Here is a 25,555-nt window from a genome sequence, read left to right as displayed (position 1 = left end):
AAAAAAGCGAGACAAAAACATCCACTAAAGGGAAAAGTAAATAAAATAACTGGAACAGAAGACTTTTACACAACAAATAAGAAAACCTCCCCCCCAAACACGATTAAAGTAGGAAATCCAAAATAGAATTAAAAGGGAGAAAAAATAAGATGGAATGATGAAAGTTTTAATCACTTTGCCTTTACTTTAAATTTAATTGACACTGCTAAATTCTAGAACAATGACTCTAAAATTCAAGAATACTTGGAATGTTTTTAAAAAATCCAAACCCAGAGTATCCAATTGCTCTGGGACAGAACTTGAGATTTTATACACACACAGGTTCTATTTTTCTTTTTTTAATCAACAAGAGTGCTTCCGAGGTTCAGGTTAAGGCCACTGACCTATAAGAACATATGATAATAAACAAAAACATAATAAGAAAACAGTAAACATCTAAGCAGATTTTATGACAGAGGAAAAATGCAAAACCAGTTTCTTCTTTTGATAGATAAGTTGTACTACCTGTTATTCTATTTTGATTTCAGAAAACCTGAGTTGCACACAAAAGTCATTAAGAAGGAAAGCAAATATTGTCTAGACTGTTAAGATGTCAAATAAATGGTACAGTACAGGCCTGAAGAAGGGAAACAGGGCAAATGGTTACAAGTAAACTTTCGTTGGCCCTAAGGAAAAGCTTATCAATGTGATCAGGAAGACTGTGACAGTTTTATTCCTAATGATCATTAGATAAGAAACAGCAATGACTATCTTACATTATTTAGTCCACTAGTCTATACTATTCCCCTCCTGCCAATATACATAAAGGGTGTAACATACACCCACTAGTAACACTAACTCACTAACACACTGACTCTCAAACTCGGTAGGAGAGGCACATTAGAAAATCCAGGAGATATGTATAGTTTTAAAAGCCAGAGATGATTTTGATTCAAGTGTCCTTGTGAATCACTTATTCAGACATTCATCAACCTCAAAGAATGGATGTGCAAAACAATTCTAGTACCATAACCAAGTTTTTCCCACTATAATACAGAGTAAAAACAAAAATAACTGCTGTGAGTGCTCACTAGGCGCAAGGTACTTTGCAAAGTGCTTTATAGCTATCATTTAATTTCTACAATCCTATGAAATTCTGTCATTCCTGATTTTATAGAAGAAACTGACCCTGAAGAGTTTAAGTAACTACTCAAGATGACATAGTTATCAGTTATTAGTGAAGTAGTTTTTATGGGGAAAAAAAATGAAAACTATAACCAATTCTAAACTTTGTATAATAGAAGTGAATTGCAGATTTTTTTCCAAAAAATTATACATAAAATATAAAATGTCAACCGTTTTATGGCTTCTTGGAAAGAAAAGGGGTCAGAGGAAAACAGAAATGTAAATAATAATACTTGGAGAAGGAAGAGTAGCAAAAATCCATGCTCACAAACTTCTGGGCAAAACTTATTGCAAAATACAATGCTGACTCCTCTGTTCCTGGAGTGATAAAATATAGGTAAATATATCAAGATCTTGAAAATTTAACTGATCTAAACACTTTTAGCATCTTAAGACTATATAATAAATTGAGGAATATGAAAAAGCATCGAATCTTACAAATTGTGAAAACTCATTTTTAAATGTCACATTTCAAATAAGATGTTATCAAGCTATAATTTGATTTCTCAAATAAATCTAGTTTTTATAACATACTATATCAGAGATATAATTTAAAACTCTATTTTAAAAACCTAAATAAAATGTCTTTAATTTTAAAAGTAGACCATAAAGCAGTTTTTATTTAATTACAGTAATTCCAATGAAAACATATCTCCTGGATAACTGTATGCATAAACTATCAGGGTAACAGCAATGACATTCAGTGCCCTGTTCTGAGTGCAATTCTGTACTTTAGTTAATGAATTTAGTACTATACAGCTAAAGAGCTCATTTCACTAAGGATGAAATTTTATCCAAATCTTATTACTTTTGATATTGACCAATGTTTTTAGACCTTCAGAAATACATATTTTTAAAAAATACATATTTTATTTACATATAGATATTATAATTTTATATTCTGTCTAAAAGACAATCTTTGAAGACTACACCCCTTTTCTCTCCATTTTCACTAACAAGTAATTAAAAGGCCCAATAATCCCAAGTTATTGCCCCTCCAAATTGGCCTACCAACTGCTTCCTGATTACTCTCATACAAACACTGCCTACATGTAGCACCAACACTCAAAACTTTTGATAGCTTTTTATTTTCTACACTGTCGAAATTAATTCTTGACGCTGACCCTAATTTACTAATTCAGTGTTGTTTCTAATTCCACCACTTCGTTCACCCAATTAAACAATACATGATATGGGGTGAATACCAAAATTTAAAAAGCATGGTCCCTCTACAGCACAGAGCCAGATAGAAGAGTAGAGGATTTGTAAATAATTAATTACAATGTATTAAGTACTACCGTAGGCACAAATGTAGGCATAAATGGTAAAACAAAATCACCATAACTGCCAGAATGGATCAAAGAAGACTTCAGAGGAAGTGACATTTGTCCTCAAAAATGGGAATTTCTCTGCAAGTGTCACAGCACTGTAACATCAACACACCAGTTTCCTCATCTTTGTATCCTAGCGCTTCGATCACTCCTAGTGATAGTACAGAGTAGGCACGCACTTCAGACATGGATGCGATGGCTGGATGGACAGAAAGAAGAAGAGAGGGATAAAAAGACAGACACAAACCATCAACAGATAAATGGAGAAAGAAGATGTGGTGCATATATAAAAAGGAATATTACTCAGCCATTAAAAAAAGAATGAAATATTGCCATTTGCAGCAACATGGATGGACTTAGATATTATCACACTGAGTGAAGTAAGGCAAGACAAAGAAAGACATATATCACTTATATGTGGAATCTAAAAAATAATACAAATCAATTTACTTATAAAACAGAAACAGACTCAAGACAGAAAACAACCTTATGGTTACCAAAGAGGAAAGAGGGGGTGGTGGATAAATTAGAGGAGTATGAGATTAACAGATACATAACAGATTACATATAGTAATACTCAGGAAACTATATTCAATATATTATAATAACCTCTAATGGAAAAGAATCTGAAGAAAAAAATATATATATATATAAAATGGAATCGCTTCACTGTACACCTAAAACTAACACAATATTGTAAATCAACTATACTTCAAAAAAAAAAAAAAAAGACATATAAAGTAAGAATGAATAACTGTTAGACTTAAATAGGGTAAAATTAGAAGTAGTAATTCAGATGAGGCATTCCAAAATCCTGACATGTGAAAGTGGCAACAGAAAAAGATAAATCTAAAAGATATTTAGGATATAAAGTTAACAAGATTTGGTGTGACTAACTGGACTAGGGGGAGAAGAGCATAATAGAAAAACATAAAAAGCTGCCAAAGATTTTGGCTTAAGTGAGTAGGCTGATGGTGGCGCATTCACTGTGGCTAGGAATGGAGGCAGGGGACAATAAAAGAGCTCAGCTCTGGTAAGGGAGCTCTAAGAGGCAATATCTGGGAAGTGGCTAGAAAAGAACTCAGAAAAACAGGTCTGGATTAGAAACAAAGATGTGCAGATCATCAGCACATAGGTGATAAGAACAAAGCACTAAATATGGATGAGAATGCCCAGGGAACATGTAAAACATGAGAAAAGTGCTGGAGGACAGAACATTCCAGACAGCCAATGTTGCCATTACTGCACCCATTAAAGTATATTTTTATAATATGCACAATAACTAACACAATGCTGAGGACATGACAAATGCTTTAAAAGTACTTATTGATTACATCTCTGAATTAATTGAAAAATCATATTTATTAAGCATAATAAAGTCAGATAAAGGATCATTTCTTAAAAACAATTAAGACAGGCTCAAGAGACTAACGGTCTGCTTAAGGAATCCAAAGCTTACTTCAAAAATCATTGAAAAGCTTCCTTCTTACCAGAAATAGCAATACAAATCAGTAATTAAAATATTACACCCAGAAGTATATACTTCAAAAAGTTTATTTTATAAAATACTTTAAAATATATATTAACTAATTTAAAGGATAATGCCTCTAAATTTGGAGTGATAAGAACTTCAGTGTTGTTACCTGATATTCTTCCACAAATATTAACACCAATTTTAACCAACTTTTGTTTATATTATTTAACATTAACACACACTAATAACAAATATTAACCATCAACTGTAAAAATAGCAGGAATAAATATATGATGAGAAGACCAAAGCAAGTTAGTAATGAATATAGTGAAAGAAAAATTATTCTTGGGTCCTTTTCCCATTGTTTACAAATATGCATACAAAATTCAGAGCATTCTTGAAAGTATTTACGCTAACAAGAACATGCTATTAAAAGGCTGACAAAATCTTTTTTTTTTTTTTTAAACTTACGGCAACAAACAAAAGAAAGCAAATCTTCTTTCATTGTTTTTCACTTTAATGGACTACCCTTAGGTCAAGTCAATAACAACTTCTGTTTTTTAAATCTGAATAAGAGATAATAATCAACAATACTGATGTGCAATTTTTATATTATAAGGATCTGTTTTTAATACAAAAAATTATGACCCAAAATGTACAATTTTGTCTGATACTTCCATTTTTCAGTGGTACATAGTCACATATCAATAAAAACACAAGATAAAAATTACACTTTATTTAATTACAATATGCAATATCAAACCAAAACCCAATAGGCACTTACACCTGTATAGATATAGATATAAAATTTATCTACCTTAAGGCAAGTTTTCCCCAACACTGAAGCAATGTACACCATATGTATCTGGCTATCTTCCCTTTTGTGGCACATAATCAAATAATGTGAACTAATTTTAACACATTAAAAAATCAAAATAAAGATAACTTTTGCTTATCCCAATATGTCACAGATCCATAAATCTACCTCCTTAAATACCGGATTCAATATCATATGTTACTGCAGACCATAACATTACTTAGGCACCCAGCCTATTAGATTTACTGGTAGATGTCTACTGATTTTCTAAGTTGGCCAACAAAGGAAGGAAAACAGACTAGGAAAGGTAAGCTACACTCAGATATATTCAATACATTTTTCTGGTTCTTGGCAATTCCTCTTTTCATGTCAAATATTTTGCAGATATCAAAAGTAACTGCTAACTAAAAAAGCCTCAGAGCAAAATAATGACAAAGAATTCACTAATGACAGTAAGAATTTTGGGCTTAATATTGTAAATATCTCACAGAAAATTTTTTTAAAGTCAGTCTAATAGGTCCTCTCACCACCAGTTCAAAGAAATTGCCAACATTGCAGGCTGAACACTAGTAAGTTATAACAGCTTTTCTACTGCAGGCAGTTTTTTAACCTCACAAATACTATTTTAAACACATTTTAAAATTCCATAAACCTACTGTTTATCTTCATCGTTTCGAATGCAAAATGCCATAATCAGTTTACAAAACGCATTTAAAATAATTTTTCCACTTAAAAGTTTAAGCAAAGTGACTTCCCTGGTGGCGCAGTGGTTAAGAATCTGCCTGCCCATGCAGGGGACACAGGTTTGATCCCTGGTCCAGGAAGATCCCACATGCCAAGTAGCAACTAAGCCCATGAGCCACAACTACTGAGCCCAAGTGCCATAACTACTGAAGCCCGCGTGCCTAGCACTCCTACTCTGCAACGAGAAGCCACCTCAATGAGAAGCCCACACACAGCAACGAAGACCCAACGCAGCCAATAAATAAAATAAAGTTTAAGCAAAAATTCAAAGTTCAAAGAACATTCAAAATTCAAAGAACTTAAAACCATGTTTCCTTCACATGTATAAAAGGGGGCAACTTTTAAAATAGATAAAATACTCTAAGGAATACCTTACAAGCTGAATTTTACATATAATGTCTCTTTTCTACAATACAGCAAGACTTTTATTGTAATTACACATCATGGAAGTATAAAAGCTATATAAATGAATGCCATGACATGATGCTATAATTTTTATTAAGACTAGAGAACAGTAATGAATTCAAAATGTAATAGCCTATAAATATTCAGTACTATTAGACAATAAAGAAAGTACCAGGGCAAAAATTTTGTATTCATAGGAAAATTTTTTTATTAAGGAATATCATCATCTTCACTTTTGAGTATCTACCTCAGTAGCCACTACAGAGTTCTATTGTTCACAATAAAATGTTTGCAGTTTTTTAGTTAGTACTATTTCACCAATAAAGGAAAAGGAGAAAAATATTGCTGAAAATAAGGGAAAAAACAAAAGCCTTCATAGAGTAAATAATTTTATATGCCATCTTTTTCCTCCACAATCGTAAGACTAAACCAGTAACTGAAAACTAAATATATCAACACTTATGTACTTTAAAATCTGCTTAGTTAATGCAGCTATTCTGTACTACAGAAAAAAATAAAATCTAATTTTTCTATTTTTGTAAAACCAAGATTTATTACAACAAGATCGCTGGTGTACAAAGCTACCACACTGGATTGCTACCATACACTGAATTAATTATTCTAATTTCATCTTTCCTTACTACGTATCTCTCTTTTTTCCTTCAGGTAACCAGAGTACATTTGGCAAGCTGCACTATTTCAAATACCTAACACTAAAAGTGACTTTAGTGGGCCTGAATCCAAGGATGAGAATTATACATTTTATAGAAGCTTCTTTCAGTAACAGGCAAATTAGATATTAACAAAACTTTAATTCTTTTTTTTAAACAAGACTTTAATTCTTCATATACTTTTTTACTGATTGTAAAAGTAATGTGAAAATTGGAAAAATACATAAATGTATTTTTATACGTGCATAAGTCCCACTATCCAGAAATCTTTGTTAACTTTTTGGTAGATTTGCTTCTAGTGAGAATAAAACTTCAGGTATCTAATTAGACACTAATAAATATGTAGGGGGAAAAAAATCAGTGTATCCTCAATATGGCCTTTTGATAAATATATAAAACATCAATTATTAATGAATGACTTAATTTCACAAAGAATTGAGGGAGTCCCTCAATTCAGAGACAGGTCCCTAAACTGAAATCCCTTTCACAATTTTTATAGTGTCAACATTTTAATGGCAACAAACAGCAAGATATGACTATTCTTACGACATCAACAGTAATGTCCCTACATCAAACAGGCTTTCCTTTCCTTTCCATTCAAATTTCAATATGTTTTTATTTTCGCTGTTAAAAAATCAATAACAAATTATATTTGCATGGTAATTTTAAAAACTGCTTAAATTCAAAGACTAAGCTATTTTCTTTGAAGCCCAGCATTTAAACTATTAGTGTTCCTGGCCAATGAGGTAATTTACCAAATAAAAGGTTACCACTTTTACATTCCGACAATCTCTCTCATAAAATAAAATTATTCCTTAAAACATAGCCACATTTTTTTCTTTTGTTCCAGCCCATTGTTTATGGAAATATGCAGATGTTAGGATTACAAAGACTGAAACGACTTCATTAACAAAGCAACATCTCAACATTTAATAAACCAACTACTTAATCTAAAACAAGAACAGAACAAAACCAATAATATTAATGCTAGCAAATTTTTTTCTTAAAATGTGGCTGATCCTTACTTCTAACTTCAAGGAAGACTTTCCTTTACTCAAGGCATCAAAGATCTTAAATCCCATTCATTTTCTTCTGTCCAATGGTCAACAAAATAAGTCTAAAATACAGCAACTCAGGTTTGTTACCCTGACCTTCTCATGCAAGCGAATTTTAAAAGAAATCCTTTAACAAAGACTCGAGAAAGAATCAGCAAAGTCTGAGGAAAGAATTGTCTAAGTCAAGCATTTCCTAATAAGTGACAGAAGGTCTAGCGGCTGCCAAGGGATACACTTTGCTGACCCTAGGAACAGTCAAAACTTAAAACAAGATTTGACACTGTCATATCTAAAAAGTTAATTTGGCTAATAAGTACAAAGGTGGTAATCCATGACCAATGACGTGTCTTCAGTGGACACATTAATATAAAGAAGGAGCGCCACGGATTTCAGCCAAGTGCTTTTGCCATTTTTGCAGAAGAAAAGCTAATTGTTAATGGCCATGTGACATTATAAGGTCCCAGAAAAGGAAAGGGTGGGAGGAAGAGAGAGGAGTTCAAGGCAGTTCACGGTCAGAACAAGCTCAGACATCCTGTCATTAACAAACATTCCCCAAGCTGAAGGCAAAATACTGCTTATCCGAAAAGGAGTGGGTGAGAAGCAGGGGGAGAACAAGGGGAAAACCAAAGAAGAGTCAATGTGGCAGGGAGGGGGTGATGGGAGGGAGCGAAATCTGGAGCTATCCAGCTGAGTTGGGGAGCAAAACCTAGGGGCACAAAAACCCTGAGAAAAGCAACTGCGACGAAGACGACAATACTTGGCAGCCCCCCATCTCCCCCTCCCCATCTTTGGGTTCTTTGGGTTTCCCACCTTCCCTCCACCTCTGCGCTGACCAACACGCGGGTGTGACCCGCCAGCGGGAGGCTGCCCAGACCTTTGTCTCGGCCGGCTCCCCACGCGAGGGCTCCTCCTCCTCCCGCTCCCCACCCGCGCACACCCCCGGCGTCTCCAAGGAGCTGGAAACGCTGCGGCCGCCGCCGCCTCCTCGCCCACCTCCCGCGGACCCGCGCCCCTTCCTTCCCCTCGGGGCTGCGCCGCCCGCTCCCGCAGCTCCACCCCCGCCGAGGGGACCTTTGTGTCTCGGGGGACTTTCTGCCTCTTCCCCTCCTCCGCGTCGCGGGGAGACCGGCCTCCCCCGGAGACCAGAGCGGCAGCAAGCACGGAGGCGGCGGCTGGGGGCGCCTCCCGCGAAGGAGCCCGAGCGTCAGACACCCACACCCCACCCCATGCCCGGAAATGCCCCGGCGACCCGGGTCCGCAGCGGACCCGAGGGGCGACCGGCACAAGCGAGCCCCCTGCGGCGCGCCGCCCTCTCTCAACTTCCCGGCCGGGCCTGAGCCTCCCGCGCCCCCACCAGCCGCCCGCCCCGGCTCCCAGTCCCACGCACCCTCCGGCCCCTCGGTCCGGGGTCGGCGTGGCAGCAGGGAAAGCCCCGCGCGGCCGCCCAGCCGCCAACTCACCAGCAAGTGCGGGGGCCGCGTCCCGAGAGCAGGCGAGGCGAGGCGCAGAGGGAAAGCGGCTCCGCCGACGCCCGTGGCGACCGGATGCAGGTCCGGGTCCCAGCGGCTGGCCGACCCGAGGCGCCTCCGAGGCGCAGGCCTCCGCCGCCGCAGCCGCCTTCCAGCTCACGCCGAGGGTCCAAGCCTCCGGGAGGGGCCGCGGGTCCCTCACGCGTTGTCAAGCCCCCCGGACAACATGGCTCCCGGGCCGCCGAGCCGCGCGGGCGGCCCACTAATCCCCTTGGAGGAGCCGCGGCGGGAGCGAGGCGGGGAGGGAAGCGCCGACGCCTGGCTGAGGCGGCCCGGCCGAACACGGGCTCCTTCTTCTCTGGAGCTGGACCGTGCGAAGCTGAGGAGACGCTCGCTGCGTATGCGTCGCTTTCTCACTCGGCGGCTGCGGCTTGACGCCTCCGCCTGTTCCCCGGGGGAGAGCGAGCGAGAGAGAAAAAAGACTTTTATTGAAACGATCCAACCAGCAGCGGCAGAGAAAGGCGACCGGTCGCGGGAGCTTCCCCCACCCCCTCTTTAGCCGCTTGCCGCGGGCAGCGCGACCCCTGCCGGCGGCGGCGGGGGGACGGGGCCGGGGCGGGGCCTAGAGGGCGGGGCGGGGTATCCCCGGGAAACCCCCCGCCCCGTGGTGGGGGGGCCTCCGTCTCCGGTACCTGGCTTCCCGAGAGGTAGGAGGGCGGTGGGAGGGGTGAGGAGACCCCACCACAGAGAGAAGGTGAGGCGGTGCCTGTCCACGGCGAATGGGGGAGAGATTATCTGAGTAGTTCAGCCCCTTCATCTTCCAAGCCCCCAACAAAACAAAAACTGTTGCTTAAATTATCCAGGTAATTATGTAATTTAGATACCATTGTCGCAGTTCTCTACTGGTTCTCTAGAAAGTGGATGTCAAAGGACCCACACCTGAGCTTGATTGCGGCAACTTTTCTCCTTTATTGTGAGTGGCTGGGTGGGTACCAGGACGGCAGTCACTCACACAGGCAGCATTTATTCATTTAAACTACATACTTCTTTATATACTGAGAGTCTCGCTGGGATGAAAGATACTCCATAAGCAATTATAATAAAAATCTGAGCTTTACGAGAAGGGAAATAGAAGGTGCTATGCGAACAGAAAGGGACTTCTGTTGCAGAGTTGGTTAGGTTTTGTTTTCCTGGACGAGGGGGGCCGCCGAGAGGTTGGCCCAGTTTCTGTAAATGTTTTTACTTTCTTCTTTCCCAGAGGCTAAAAGCTAGTTCAGGAATGAGCAGCAGAGTGAAAGTGAAGACAAACTGAAGTAATACTGACCCACTTTTTTTCCACTAAAAAGATGAAAGCAAAAAGTATACACAAACATAACCCCCTAGAGGGAGATAATGAGAGGATTGGAAAGAAGAGACTGGAGACCGGATGTAGACAACCTAAACAAGAAAAAAAATTAAAACCACATAAAAGGCATGCTGAAGTGAGATAGATTTTTCCATTGTAATACCTGGAAATAGACAATAAATTTTTAATGTAACTTCAAATCACATTATGTCCTAAGGACTTCTGACAGTTATTTTCTTGGATTCCTGGGTGAATCCTTTCCCCCTAAAATAATACCTGACTTCTCTTATTTTGTTGGACAAAATTGAATGTATTTACTGTAATATTCAACAGTCATACAATCAGACTTCTCCCATACCTCTAAAATTACCAGAATCGGTAAGGTAGGGAGATTTGTGCTCTACAAGTATTTAACACTTGTTTATCATACAAGAACACAAATATATAACAAGCTCTCCTTTAAAACAAGTGGGCTTTAAAAAACAGCAACAACAACAACACTGTAATTGATGCTTTTTATATTTGTCCAAGTCAAAGAACTTTGTAATGTGGCAAGAAGTAGCATCATTCAGAGATTTTTAAAGTTGGAAAGACAGAAAAGTTGATATTTTTATAAGACCTACTTATATATCAAATATTTTTCACATACTTGCCTTATTTTAAAAAATAATTGTATGCCTTTTCTTGGAGCCTTAGTAAATGTTAAAAATCATAATAAAAGTGAGTTTACAAAATAGCATCCTGAGTTTCACATCAATCATTCCCCCTTCTATCATTATATTGGAATTATTCCATTGGAAATCAAAAGAATGTTTTAATTCCCTCATCTAAAGCTGCTAAAGAGCACCTTTTCCTCTTCCTACACCTTTTATTACCATAATAAAGTTTTCATAATTAGAACTTAGATGATGATTGTTACCGATCTATTTATTCTTTCCATCAAAAAGTATTTACTGACTGCTCCTAATGTGCCAGGCACTGTTCTAGGCACTGAAGAGATAGCAGTGAACAAGACCAACAAGGTATAGCCCTCATGGAACTATTTCCTAGTGCTAGAAACAAGCAATAAACCTAATTCCTTTAAGGAATTCATAAGATAACTCATAATCATGAGAAAGCTAATGAAAAAAGTGAAACATTAATGGAAAAGAAATTGAGGGGTGGGACAGAATAGGTGGTGAGGTCAGGAAAGCCTTGATTATCAGCAGAGTCTGAATGACTTCTTTCTTTGTATCACCTCAGTAAATGATTTGATCAAGAAAAGATCACATGAAAAAAGAAAATGTGGTATTTACATACAGTGGAATATTATTCAGCCGTTAAAAAGAAGGAAATGGTGCTACCACAGGGATGAATGAGGAGAACGTTACACTAAGTGAAATAAGCCAATCACAGAAGGACAAATACTTCATGATTCCATTTATATGAAGTGTGACAAATAGTCAAATTCAGAAGCAGAAAGTAGAAGGAGGATTGCCAGGGGCTGGGGTGGGGGAGGGGGAAGTGGGGAGTTGCTATTCAATGGGTATAAGGTTTCAGTTATGCAAGATGAAAAAGTTCTAGAGATCTGCTGTACAGAATTGTGCCTATAATTAATGATACTGTACTCTACCCTGAAGAATTTCAGAGGGTAGATCTCTTTTTATCTGTGCTTATCGAAATTTTAAAAAAATGACATTCAATCAAAATAATGGGTGAGTGCATCTATTTAGTTACTTTTTTAAATTGATTTAAAATTCACACGTCATGTTTTTGGCATGTTGGCCTTTTTCCTAGGTTGTAATATAGACTTTGTTTTAACCTTGTAAAATAAAGTTAAGTTATAAAATTACTTAGAGCATTTCTTAAACTGTGTTTAATAGATATTCCCTAAGCTCAGTGGGGGGAAAGGGTTGAGAAGGATCTCAAGATCAATTCAACTACTTGATCTCTTTTGGAAATTCACAATACATATTTACATATTAAAAGCTCTGAGAAGTTCTGATATTACAAGTAATTTTCTTTCCAGTTTAACCAGTGTATCCCAAAATGTTAAATAGCTTTAATCTTTGCAGTGATGCACACTTTGAGAGTGACATAGCCTGGGAAACAAATGTGAAACATGACCAGATAAGATATGGAAAAAAGACACTCAAGCTGATTTTCAGTTGCTCAACATCAGTTGTTCTCAAATGATGGTCCCCAAACTAGCGGCAGTAACATCACCTGGGGATTTCTTAGAAACAAAAATTCTCGGGACCCACCTGACACCAACTGAATCAGAAACTCTGGGATAGAAACCAGCAAGCAGTATTAACAAGTCCTCTAGGATTCCACTGCACAAGAAAGTTTGAAAACCATTACTCTGCACATCAGTACATAGCTTTACCTATCTACAAAACAATTTTACACATGTATGAATTTCTGGACCATCTCCAGTTATTAATAATTGTAAAAAATTCTCAAAGAAATTAGTTAACATACCAAATTGGGAAAAAGCTTTGTGTCTACATTCCTCCCTATTTTGCTAGGCTGAACCATGTAGTAAGTCTTTTTTTGCAACAGGAGTGAAGCAAATCGGCTAAGGGCAGCAATCAACTATCTTCCCCCTAAGATCCCACTTGAGCAAAATAATTTTACATTTGGTAAAAGTGAAACTATAGGTGAGAAAAGTAAATTTTCAAAGGATCTTTTGAAACTGCTTTGAAAGCAAAACAGCTAGACTTACCCCAACATTTATTTTTTATAAATATTTTGTACCATTCCAACATTTGCAAAACAGCTTGATACCAATGCATAATGATACGGTTGTAGCCCATCACTATGAAAGTTAACTCTAGTGGGTAGTTTACAGTCAGATCTATTTAAAATCATTATCAAAATATCTCCATAGACATACAAGTTTTAAATTTGGGGAGGGAAGTTTCTTCCCTGCCTACATCTAAATTTTCAGATTTACAATGTTTGAAATATTGGATTTAACTGTAAAGTGTTGACAGATAGCATCCAAGATATTTGGTACAGTCCATGCAACATTGTTAAAAGCTTTCAGGAGAGTGATGTCAGGTGTCCTTACAAGGAAAATAAATCCAGAAACCAAACTCAGTCTTGGCAGTTAAGGAAGACAGTTTTCAAACATTTCCTTTTAAGATGAAGTTGTTCTCTATTTGTTGACAAAATTGCTTAGTTTTTCTGGTCTCCAGGCTTCCAGTAAGACTCCACACAAGGCTCTATTAAGAAACTAAGAAGGGATTAAATAGTTTTTCTCTTTCTTTTTTAAACCTTGTGATATTAATTGCTTTTAGCTAAAGTGATGGTCTGTCTACTGAAAAACAAGCAGGGGGGGGCTATTAATCAATATTTGAGCTTCCTGAGAAATGAAACACAACATGAAGCCACCTTTAAGATTTAACAAATTCCTCCCCTTAAAAAAAAAAACCAATGACGAAGAAACCTTGTTGAAAAGTGGGAGCTAGGGCAGTAAAGGTTTTCCCCTCTTAAGCATATTAAGAAGGAGGATGTGGCAATTAGCCACTTTCCCAAGCGCTTGTCAGAATGATTATTGACCTTTTTTCCTCCTTGAAAGAATGAGAGAAGAGAGGGAGTAGCAGCAATGGCCTTTTGGTTTTGTCATCTTTGAAGTTTGGCCCAGTGATTTGCTTTTAGAGACGTTTATAACATGTGCTCTTCTAGTCTTTGGCTATGAGTTCAGAAGGGCAAGTTTTTCAGTAAATTAACTTTGCCTCGCCCAAGCCAATAGACCCCTGGGAGCATTTTAGAGTTGATATGACCTGTGAAGAGGAGACTAGAGCAACTGTTTGGCATTTAACATCGGAAAAGTGCAAAAATTAAAAACAAAGGAAGAGAAAAAAGGTGACAAGAAAGGTAAAACGCAGGGGCAGAGGAGAAGGAGAAGAATTAAGCCTTATAAATGTAATTCTATTTCAGCAACAAGAAAGACGCAAATGTTAATTAAGATTAAACTTCGTGTAATAGAAAGTCTAAAAGAACATGGGCCTGCTTAGGGTTCTAGCCCTGAAGCAGTATTGCAAAGGACCTGAACTTGGCAATCAAGTGTTTGCATGGGAGTCCTAGCTTTGCCACTGTGAGGATTTGGTTGATTACTTAACTAAGAGTTTCCTCATATGTAAAATTAGGATCGTAACGTACCTGCCAGATTATAGGAGTTAAATGAGACAATGAATGAAAAACACCTGTATCACACCTTTTTCTTTTGTGACATAAACAGCAATCCAAATAATCTATACGAAAGGGGAATTTTGTTGTTTACATAACTGCAAAGACCAGAGTAGTACAGGCTTTAAGGATATCTTATCCAAGAAGTCCACGTGATGTCATGAAGACCTGATTTTTCTCCTTCCCTGGGTTCTGCCTTTGGCCGACTTGGCTTATTCACCCATTAGGTCAAAAGATGGCTGCAATATTTGTAGCTCTAAACTTTCCATTTCAAGCCTTGCAGATAAAAGAGAGCAACATCCCCAGTAGCACAAACATTACTCTAATTAGCCCAGCTTGAATCAATGAATGTCACTGTGGCATTTGCATCTTTCTCGTTGCTGAAATAAAATTACTTTTATAAGGCAATTGAGTGATTGGCCACATATACTCCAGCCTTAAAGCCAGAGTGGAGTTTGCTTCATCTGGATACCATGCACTGAGAGTATGGGAAGAGAGATTTCCCCCAAAACAAAATGGGGGTTTATTCTTACCACAAGTAGGGTAATTAAAATGCAAAAGGCCAGGGATGAGCAAGCTTTCTCATCAGCTGGATCCAGGAAGTCTGCCTCAGAACAATCACTCCATCTCTCATTTGGGCTTCAGCCTGTGCCTGCTTCTTTCTCTCACTGCTTCTTTTCAAGTTCACTGGCATCTCTGGGATCACACCCTCACAGTTCCTAATCTAAAGGAAAGGAGTTTCTTTCAGAAAATTCCAAGGAAGAACTGGGATTGGTCCAGCCTGGGTCATATGTGTCCACCCTGTAATCAGAAGAGTCCCACCAGACCATGTGCAGTGGGGGAGATGAAGTTGTCCAAGGAACAGCAGGGTGCTATGAACAGATGGAAGAGGGAAGGGAGACAGGACTGTCAAAAATCACAGGTGTCCACTATACCTGGGTAAATGCCAAGGGTATTTGCAAATTGCAAATCAGAGAAAGTAATTTTGGCATGGAGGACAGGGTGAACCAAGAGGATGAGTACATGAACGAATAAATGGATAAACAAACTGTGGTGTGTTCATACTCAGCGTAGGATACTACTCAGCAATAAAAAGGAGTAAATCACTTATACATGCAACAACGTGGATGAACCCCGTAATAATAACGTTGAGTGAAAGAAGTCAGATCAAAGAAGAGCGTGCGCACCGTATGTTTCCAGTTTTATAAAATTATAGGAAATGCAAACTAATCTATAGTGACAGAAAGAAGATTAGTGGCTGCCTGGGTCTGGGGGAGGAAAAGATTAAAAGGAGCATGAGGACACTTGTGAGGTTGATAGACGTGTTCTCTTTTTTTCTGTATTGTGATTTTCATGGCTGTATACATATGTGAAAACATCAAATTGGACTCTTTAAATATGTGCAATTTATTTTATGTTAATCATAACTGAATAATACTCTTTAAAAAGAGAGAAAGAAAATGTGTTCCAAAGGCATTTGAAACTATTACCTCACCTGTCTCTACAAGTCTGAATTTTTTACAGGGTTATAAATGCAGGCTGTCTGTAAGTACATCTATATAGAAGTCACAGCACTTAACCCATAGGTACTATCTAGCCTCAGGGTCAAAGAAGAGGTTAATAAAAGCTACAAGTAAGATTAGATTTTTTTGACAGATTTCTCTCCATGGTGAAAAAGGATGTAGCAGTGGGCAATAGTGAGCGAGCTACGTCTCTATAAACCTACTTGACCCTGTATAAAATACTGACCTGGTAAATCTAGAACACGCTTTTAAAGCAAATTATAGTATTCAATAAATGTCAGCTCCCTTCTCCCTCTACCTCTTCAATGTGAAAAAATCGAAAAAGTTTCAAATATTGTTTATTTCATACATTTTCTGAATATATATATACATTTTTTTCTTTCTGTTTTTATAGAAAGAATCTCCTGAAATTCCAGATAATCTCCTGAAATGTAGATTATCTATGCAATTGAAGGTGCTTTTCCTCTAGGCAAGGGGAAGCTTGCCACTGGCAGGACATCCTGTATCTCTGGGCACCCTGAAACTCAAGCCATCAGGTAGATCACAGCCAGAACTGCTTTCCATAGCTCATAACAGTTACCCAGCTGCAAATCCTAGTTTGATTGGAAGGCATCAGAAGTGCTAAATATTTCAGTATTACCTCTCATACACCTAGAAACACAAAGACATTTCACAAGGGCTGCTTTATTCCTTCACTACCTTCTATTCACTATTAAGAGGAAATGGAGTCAAATATTCCAGCCCACTTTTATTTTGCATACATTTTTACAAAAATTTTATCATGATATAATAGAAAGACTATAGGAGTCAAAGTGAAATGATTTAAATCTTAGCTCCACTATCTGTTGTAAGACAATGAGAAAGATAGTCAATCTTCCTGAGCTTCAATTTCTTCACATGTAAAATGGGCTTATCTCATGGGGCCTTTCATGAGGATTCAAGACACCAAATATAAAAATGCCTAACAATATTTGACACGTAACAGGCAATGAATAAATGTTAGTGTTCTTCCTTCCACTCCTGCGCACCATGACTATAAAAGTCATGGAAAAATACTTTGATGAAAATGCATCTAGGAAGGCAGAGATCTAAGTTTATAATGCTCAAGAGAAATAATCTGTCTTCTAAGAAGAGGAGCCAAAGTATTTAGAAAAAGGAATAGAGACTGTTGCTGGAAGATTAGCAGCTCCATTTAGAAAAGAATTAGATGTTTCTATCCTAGTGTGTTTCATCAGAAGCATTAACATTCAGAATGTGAAGGGTCAGTAATAGTTGTTATGAATAAAACACATGTACTTTGTGATCTGTAAAGATTTTCCTGTAAGGGAAGCAAAACACAGGAACATAGATTCCTAATTTTTCTACTTCTTATACCTTGTATTTACAAGCATGCCTATAAACCTCAATTTATTTTATCAGAGATAAACAATTTTAGGGTTGGGAACTGGAAGAAGTCTTTCAATTCTCATATTTACTTTTCAATGATCTTTTCATTCAAGTATTCCTCCAACCAATATGCGTTTGGTGTCCACAATGTACTAGGCACTGTAGGGAATAGATAATAAGCAATGTTTCTGTCCCCAAAGGGCTTAGTGTCCATCAGGGGCAAAAAAGGCCTCGTCATAGCTCAAAAAGAACTAAGGGCGTAAAAGTTTGAATGTGCTGCTCAGGGGAGGTGGAAGACTTCTCATTGAGAGAAGTGGAGGATGTAGGAAATCAAGGTTACACTCTTACAGAAGATAAGTCAACAAGCACTTATTGGTGACGAATTAGGAGTCTAACATTGAGTGCTACAGAGAATGCAGAAGTACCTTATGTGGTAATCCCTGGCCACATGGACTGCACTGCATGTATTTGACAGAACATCCTAGCGCCAAGCAGAATTTGCAAGGTGGGCAGTCTACTCCTTCTATAATTTTTGATATATTTATTTCAAAAGCCAATTGCTTATTAATAGTAATTCAATTATTAATAGTAACCAGTTTCAAAAAAACCCCAGCAAATCTGTGATATGTACAGACAAAAGGCAGATGTTTTTCTTTGTATGAGTGATTTGATAAACAGATAAAGAGGGACTTCCCTTGTGGTTCAGTGGGTAAGACTGTGCTCCCAATGCAGGGGGCCAGGGTTCAATCCCTGATTGGGGAACTAGATCCTGCATGCATGCCACAACTAAGAGTTCACTTGCTGCAACTAAAAGAGCCCACATGCTGCAAAGAAGATCCCATGTGCCACAACAAAGACCCAATGCAGCCAAACTAACTAAATAAATAAATATTTTTTAAAAAATCAAAAAGCAAAAACAGATAATGAAGCAAAGAAAAAAGAAATCAGGACTTTTTTTTTTTAGTTTTTTTTTTTTTTAGTTTATTAATTATTTTTTGGGGGGTACACCAAGTTCAATCATCTGTTTTTATACACATATCCTCGTATTCCCTCCCTTCCTTGACTCCCCCCCTCCTCGAGTCCCCCCCACCCTCCCCGCCCCAGTCCTCTAAGGCATCTTCCGAAATCAGGACATTTTGAAAAAGCCTCTATTCCTTTGCCAAATTGTGGATGGGCCATGCCATTGTTTAGGAATCTTGTCTGCATGCCAATATTTTGAAATTTAAATTTTAAGTTAGTTATTTGGTTACTACCTAGGCATTTGTTTTTAGAGAATAGTATAATTATAACTGTTTAGAGTCATATAAAGTTTTCATCTAGTGTTTATGCAAAGCAAGATTAAGATGAGTACTAAACTTTTGTTAGGTTAAGCATTTTATTTCACAATAGATGTAAATGTTACATTTATTTTAAAATAATCTTCAGAAATAAATTTAGTTTTCATTTGTATTGCAAGCCCATTAAATGTGAAGCAATCTATTTCTTTCCCTAGAATCAAGTTTCCAACTTTCCCATTCAAAACAACCTCACTGCCCAAGTTTGGCATCTAAGTTTTTCGATTTTTCCCCGAGCAACAGTGTTCATCCTTTTGTATCTGATTCATGCCTTCTGCTCTCTTACAAATTGGATGTCTCAGCTTTTTTTTTTTGCAAGTCACATACTTCCCACTCAGATTTAGGCATGTCTGTATGGCTCACACAAGTGACACAACAGGCTCAAACTATATCGTAATTTAGCCCGAGGGGGAGTAATATGTTTTATTTGAAAGAAGGAATGGATTGGAATGAGAAGCAGTTAAAGACAGACTTTGAAAAGATGACAGAAGATGGATGGAAGAAAATATTAGATTTTTTTTTTTAATTTTCATGACAGTTTTCTTTTTTTTTAAGCTCTTTATTGGAGTATAATTGCTTTACACTGTTGTGCCAGTTTCTGCTGTACAACAAAGTGAATAAGCTGTGTTTATATATATATAGAGAGAGAGAGAGTCTCATATCCCCTCCTTCCCTTGACTCCTTCCCACCCTCCCTATTTCACCCCTCTAAGAACTTTCTCTTTTTCTTATAGAAGATAAAAATGTTATTTAAATGTTCTCTTCACCCATTTCCTTTTTGGTAAAAACTCTAAAAATTATAATAATATCACAAAAGGCTCAGAAAATAAATGAAAGAAAATCACCCATAACTCTTCAATTCCAACACAATAACTTTGACCATTTTTAAGTATCTCTCTGTAGCCTTTATTTGATATTCATATTTTTTGATAGTGTACAGGTAATTTTGTATCATATTCTTCACTTTGGTTATCACAAACACTTGTTCCTGTTGTCTTTATGATTAACCTATTTATTGGCTACTTAACACTCTGTAACCTCTATTTCATGGGCCCTCCCCACCTCTCTGCAAAGTCTTCCCCAGAGTGTGCTTGGGTGTTGCTGCAACGAATGGGTTCCTCACTTGTGTTCCTGCTCCGTCAGCTGTCACATGTACTATGTAATTACTCTTCTCCATTGCTGGAGACAACCATGTCTTCAGGCAAGCTGAGTTTTTGAAAACTGATGCTGCCTCTGTCATCGTTTCCCCTGGAATACTGTTGACTTCCGTTTGTTCATCCTCTCAAATCTCCCCCCTGATTTCACCCAGTGCTGCTGCTTCAACCTAAGGGGTTCCTACTTTCAGAGAGGGGAAATTGGACTGGGGGCCAACAAGTGCCTTTGGGGTTCCCTAGAAGAAGGCACACATTTTTTTCTGAACTACCTCTAAACTATGCACATTTTTAGTGATAGAAGATGTGTCTAATTGTTGGGCTTGATACAAATTTTTTAAAATATTTATTCTGGGTAACATAATAATAAGCAAGTCACTTCACCTGTTTGACCTTAATTTTCTCATCTATAGATTAGGATAATACTTTCCACTTTGCGGAACGATTATAAGGATTAGAGACAGGCTTATACAGCTCCCAGGACCATATTAATATTGACAGCTACTATCGTTATTATTTATTGTTCAGGTACTAGAAACAAATCTAACTAAAATGGTCTACTCCTTCTTCAAAGCAGCAGACAAGGAATTGTAGGCTAAGAGGCAAACTTTCAACTCTGTTTTGTTGTTGTTGTTTTTATAAATTTATTTATTTATTTATTTAATTTATTGGCTGCGTTGGGTCTTCATTGCTGCACACAGGCTTCCTCTAGTTGCTGAGAGCGGGGGCTACTCTTCATTGTGGTGCGCGACCTCCTCCTTCATTGTAGTGGCTTCTCTTTTTGCGGAGCATGGGCTCTAGGTGCGTGGGCTTCAATGGTTGTGGCACATGGGCTCAATAGTCGTGGTTCACAAGCTCTAGAGCACAGGCTCAATAGTTGTGGTGCACGGGCTTAGTTGCTCTGTGGCATGTGGAATCTTCCCAGAGCAGGGCTGGAACCTGTGTCTCCTGCATTGGCCGGTGGATTCTTAACCACTGCGCCACCTAGGAAGTCCTGTTTTGTTGTTTTGATTAGCAATTTAAGAAAAATTCTTGAACTCAAAATAATTCATATTATAAAAAAGACATTATTAAATTAGATGTGAATAGTATGTGACTTTCATATATTTGAAGATGAAATGGCTTTAAATTAGCTTTTCCTTTTTTTTCTTTTTAAAGCAAAGGGTCCATTTCAGCATATGGCCACAAGATGTTCACTACAGAATTCACTAACTAGTATAAGCTATTTGCTATAGAATGAATGTTTATGTCCCCCTAAAATTCATTTGTTAAATCCTTAACCCCCAAATTAATACTATTAGAAAGTGGGAACTTTGGTAAGTGACTAGGTTATGAGAGTGAAGTCCTCATGAGTGGGATTAATACTCTTATAAAAAACCCCAGAGAGCTCCCTTGTCCTTTCTGCCTTGTGAGGACACAGTAAGAAGATGGGTGTCTGTGAATCAGGAAGTGGGCTCTCACCAGACACAAAATCTGCCAGCATCTCGATCTTGGACTTCCCAGCCATCAGAACTGTGGGAGAAATAAATTTCTGTTGTTTATAAGCCAACCAGTCTATGGTACTCTGTTTAAGCAGCCCAAACTGACTAAGACAGTGTTACAGAGTTCAGACAATGGCAAAATGACACAGAAGGAAAAACTAGGGTTTGGGTTTAGAGAACAGAGACACACCCAGGTGAAGGCTGGTGTTGGTTATTTAAGATACTAGTGGATTTGAAACTGGGACATCTGTCATTAAGGAAGAAAAACAGGCAGGAACAAGATGGGGTAGGTGGCAGACGGATTTCCCAAGCAACTGACAATCAGTGCAGGTCTAGACAGGTTGGCGGTGATGGTTGGGAAAATCCGATAGTAACACATTTGGAACAAGAGCTTTCACTTTCACAGTTTTGTTTTTTTGTTTTTTGTTTTTTTGGTTGGTTGGTTCGTTGGTTGTTTTGTTTTGGTTCCAAAGAACTTTCTTACGTGACTGTCGGATGTTCCACTGAGGAAATTTAATGGCAACATAGTACAGTGACCTTAGACACAAGAGGGCTGGACTCAAATTCCAGTTCTAACACTTACTAGCTGTGTGAGTTTGGGCAATTATTTCAATGTTCTGGAGTCTCCACTTACTCACTGTAAAATGAGGTGGCCATATTAGATCGACAGTTCTTAACTATTTTGAAGAGGGGGTGTCACTCACCTCGTTTGAGCTGATGAAAGAAAAGAATCATTGTCTCACAAAAATGCACATAAACATCCCCTCAAATTTGGGCACATACTTAATTTTATCGCATTAGAAATTAATTTTCTTCACATAGGAAAAAACTTACAAAAATTTTTCCTTTTCTCATTCTTATTTATTCATATAAATGAAGTAATTTGAAATTAATCCAAATGTGCAAAAGCAAAATAACAAAATTAAAATTCTTCCCCAAAGCAAATTTAAATGAGAAGGCTACCATCATTTGACTTGAAGAGAAGAAATTATGGAATAGTCCTTGTATCACAATGCTTGTCATTTTTGCTATTCTATCAATTTTGACTTTTAATTTTGAGAGCAACAATTGAAAGTAAGCCCCAATTAACAAAGCAGTTAGTAGCAAATGGATAGGCTTATTATGCTAAGACACATTGGATTTCTCCAGGATTCTTCAAGCTGATACAGTTGCATCATTTCCTCTTTCTTGGGTCAATGAATTTGGTCATCTCTGCAAAGTCTGAATCATCTCTGCTGTTTATGTCAGCAAGAAAATGATTAAAATCCACATTTCAATTTTAAAGTCAAATGAGTATAACTAACCTTCGGAGAAGTTCTTCAGTGTTTCCAGGTGTCTGTAGGTTTCTGCCGTGTGAGAAACTGACAAGTTTTATCACTCTTGAGTGGGGCCAGGAGACTCTCCTCCTGCATGGGAAAGGTTCATATTTGTCTGTTTCCAGTCTCTTCTCCCACAGTGGTAACTTGGCCAAAAGGGCTTGTGGGTTTTTTTGGTGTGTGTATGTTTTGGTTAGCTTCCAAAATGGTGTCCTCAGGACCTTATGCTGGGAAAAAAAAAAAAAGCCTTATCTTATTCTCTTGAACAAATAAATCAAAGCTACAAATGACTTTTTCCCGGTGGTATTATTTTAGGAGGGAATTTCAAAGAATAACTTCATATTCTGCTTCCATTTCTCAACAGAAATTCCTTTAAATCCCAATGAGTCAAATCCCTGTGTGTGGAGAAATTGATGACTTCTGTAGCAATAGGCAAAACTTCTTCAGGACTATTGGCAAGGGCTTTGGTGCCTCTGCAAGGTGATATAGAAAGCTGTGACTCATGGTGATGTGTTGAGCTTCTTTCCTCATCAAAGCAGAAAACTCACATGTGTTGCCAAACACTGCATGGGCACCATAGTTCCAAAATTTTGTTTGCAATAAGGGTTTTAATTTGAAGAAGTAACTTTACCATTTCAGGTAATCCTGGGCCTTTGAGGTTTCTAAATGGGGCTAACAAAAATAAAGTTCTTTAAAATGTTTTCAATACATATTTGACAGATAGATATTAGAAAACTACTGGTACTTTTTGCTCAAGAGAATGGCATAACTGCAAATTTCTCCAAAACAACAGATGGAATGTCAGTAAATCCAGGGCAGAGTATGTCATTTGGCAAAGGCACTGGTTCCATATTATTCCTTTATTCCAAGCCATAATTTAACTTGACCATTTAAAAGCACAAGGTTTGTGTATGGCTTCTTTTGCCTAGCAATGCAATTAGAATCCTTCAGACAGGAAGTGTTGGGGTAAAGGCAGGCTTTTGGAAAATTCCAGCCTTACCAATTTCAGTCCTCTTAAAATAAAACAAAAACAAATAACAACAAAACCACCTCATGGTCTCATGTACTTTCAGGGTAGAGAGATATAGAGGTGTTTCTTCAGCTCTTTACCTGCTGGCCGCCATGAGCGAGAATCTTAGTGCACAATAAGTAACCTGGCTTTCACATCCTATAGCAATAGAGCAAAGCATATCAAACCAAATGATGCCATGTCTGTTTCCAATCTCTTTTCCCACAGTGGCAACTTAGGAGAAGCACTTTTTTTCTTTCAGTTTCAGCTGGATGCCATATAAACAGATAATCATAATATTAAGAATAATTTTAATTTTTAATGATTGTGTTCTGAGAGCAAAATTGAGTTACTGCTTCTTTCCTTCTACTTCCGAACATTTCCATAATGCTATTATATTATTTTTAGAATATGAATTACATGTTAAAATGAAACAGAATATTGGAAAAAAATGAGACTCGCAGAAGTCAAAAAGATCATATACCCCTTGGATATGAGAGCAGATACTTTCAGAATGTAATAGTTATGCTAGCTACAACTAATTGTGCTAGCTATTTAACACATATTGTCTCATTTGATTTTCATAATAATTCTTATTGTCCTCATTTTTCAGATGAGGAATTTGAAACTCAGAAAGGATAACCAACTTTCCCAATGTCACATGGCTAGTGGCTGAGCCAAAATTCGAAATTGGATCTCCTTCGCTCCAAAGCATGTGCTCTTAATTACTACACAAAGGTGAAGGAATCAGAGATGTAGGTGAGAAAACAAGTATAAGCAGAATTCTTAGCTGAAGGGTAAATATGGGATCTTCACGGGAGGGGAGATTAAGTTAAAGAGAAATGAATAAAAGTATCTTTGGAGAAGGTATCACATTACAAACAAATCCAGCTCCCTTTGCTCTTAAATCTACACTCCCAAAGAGTCTTCTGATTTGTGTCTTAGCCTCCACAATCATGTTTATCAAGAATGGAGTCCCAATTCACAATTCAGGTCCTTAAAAATTTCCATTATAATCTAATGAATTTCTTTCATGTCAAACAAGCTCCTATGGGGTTGAACCGTAGGAGACAATTTTTCTGAGACCTGATCACACCATCTCCTTCTCTTATCTTCCTTCTTTTAATCATCCCTGTATCCTCCCAGCACTTTACAGTGTCTGGCAGTTAGTGGACATCCCAGTAAATATCAGTTGACTGATAAAATACTGAAAAAGGTTTTGAAAGACTCACCAAGTCGAGTTGGCAGACTCTAATATCCAGCAACGTGTTGAAATTGTGCTTCAGGAGAAATATTTAGATAAACTTGATCGGTTACTCCTCCCACCCCCATCCCATTAACAACGCAGTTTGACAACGGGCAGAAGCATCTTGCAGTTCTTGCCTGACAAACCTTTGTTTCAACAAGCACGTGCCTGAACTGAGCAGCCCTTACTGGTGCTGACTCCAGTGCATCTCCCAGTCCCTGCTGTCTCTTGATTCTTTTTGCAACCATTTTATGCCATCATTTTCTTCTCTTTATAAAGCATATTTTATTTCCACTGCCCTTAGCTATACTAAAAGTTGTTCATTTGAATTCTGACTGCTTTGATAATACGCTACAGTTAATTTGTGCTTTTTCTATTAATGCCTTCCAAAATGAAAGAGAAGAGCTAAATTTTCTTCTCAGTTGCAAATAATTCTTTGCCCCTCCCCAAGCCCCCAAT

The 25,555-nt window shown here is 37.9% G+C and overlaps 1 protein-coding gene across 3 annotated transcripts in view; it reads right to left on the bottom strand.

Moving 5' to 3' along the window:
* Positions 1-9,247, bottom strand: part of CDK17 (cyclin dependent kinase 17) — a 115,856-nt gene extending 106,609 nt beyond the window's left edge. For all 3 annotated transcript variants that reach the window (XM_057740467.1, XM_057740468.1, XM_057740469.1), the window contains exon 1: positions 9,122-9,247. The gene's annotated coding sequence lies outside the window, so the exon portion shown is untranslated. The remainder of the gene's footprint in view (positions 1-9,121) is intronic.
* Between the last annotated feature and the right edge of the window lie 16,308 nt (positions 9,248-25,555).

This window comes from Hippopotamus amphibius, chromosome 7 (genome assembly GCF_030028045.1).
Source record: "Hippopotamus amphibius kiboko isolate mHipAmp2 chromosome 7, mHipAmp2.hap2, whole genome shotgun sequence".
NCBI lineage: Eukaryota > Metazoa > Chordata > Mammalia > Artiodactyla > Hippopotamidae > Hippopotamus > Hippopotamus amphibius.
This window is presented reverse-complemented; position numbering and strand designations above follow the sequence as displayed.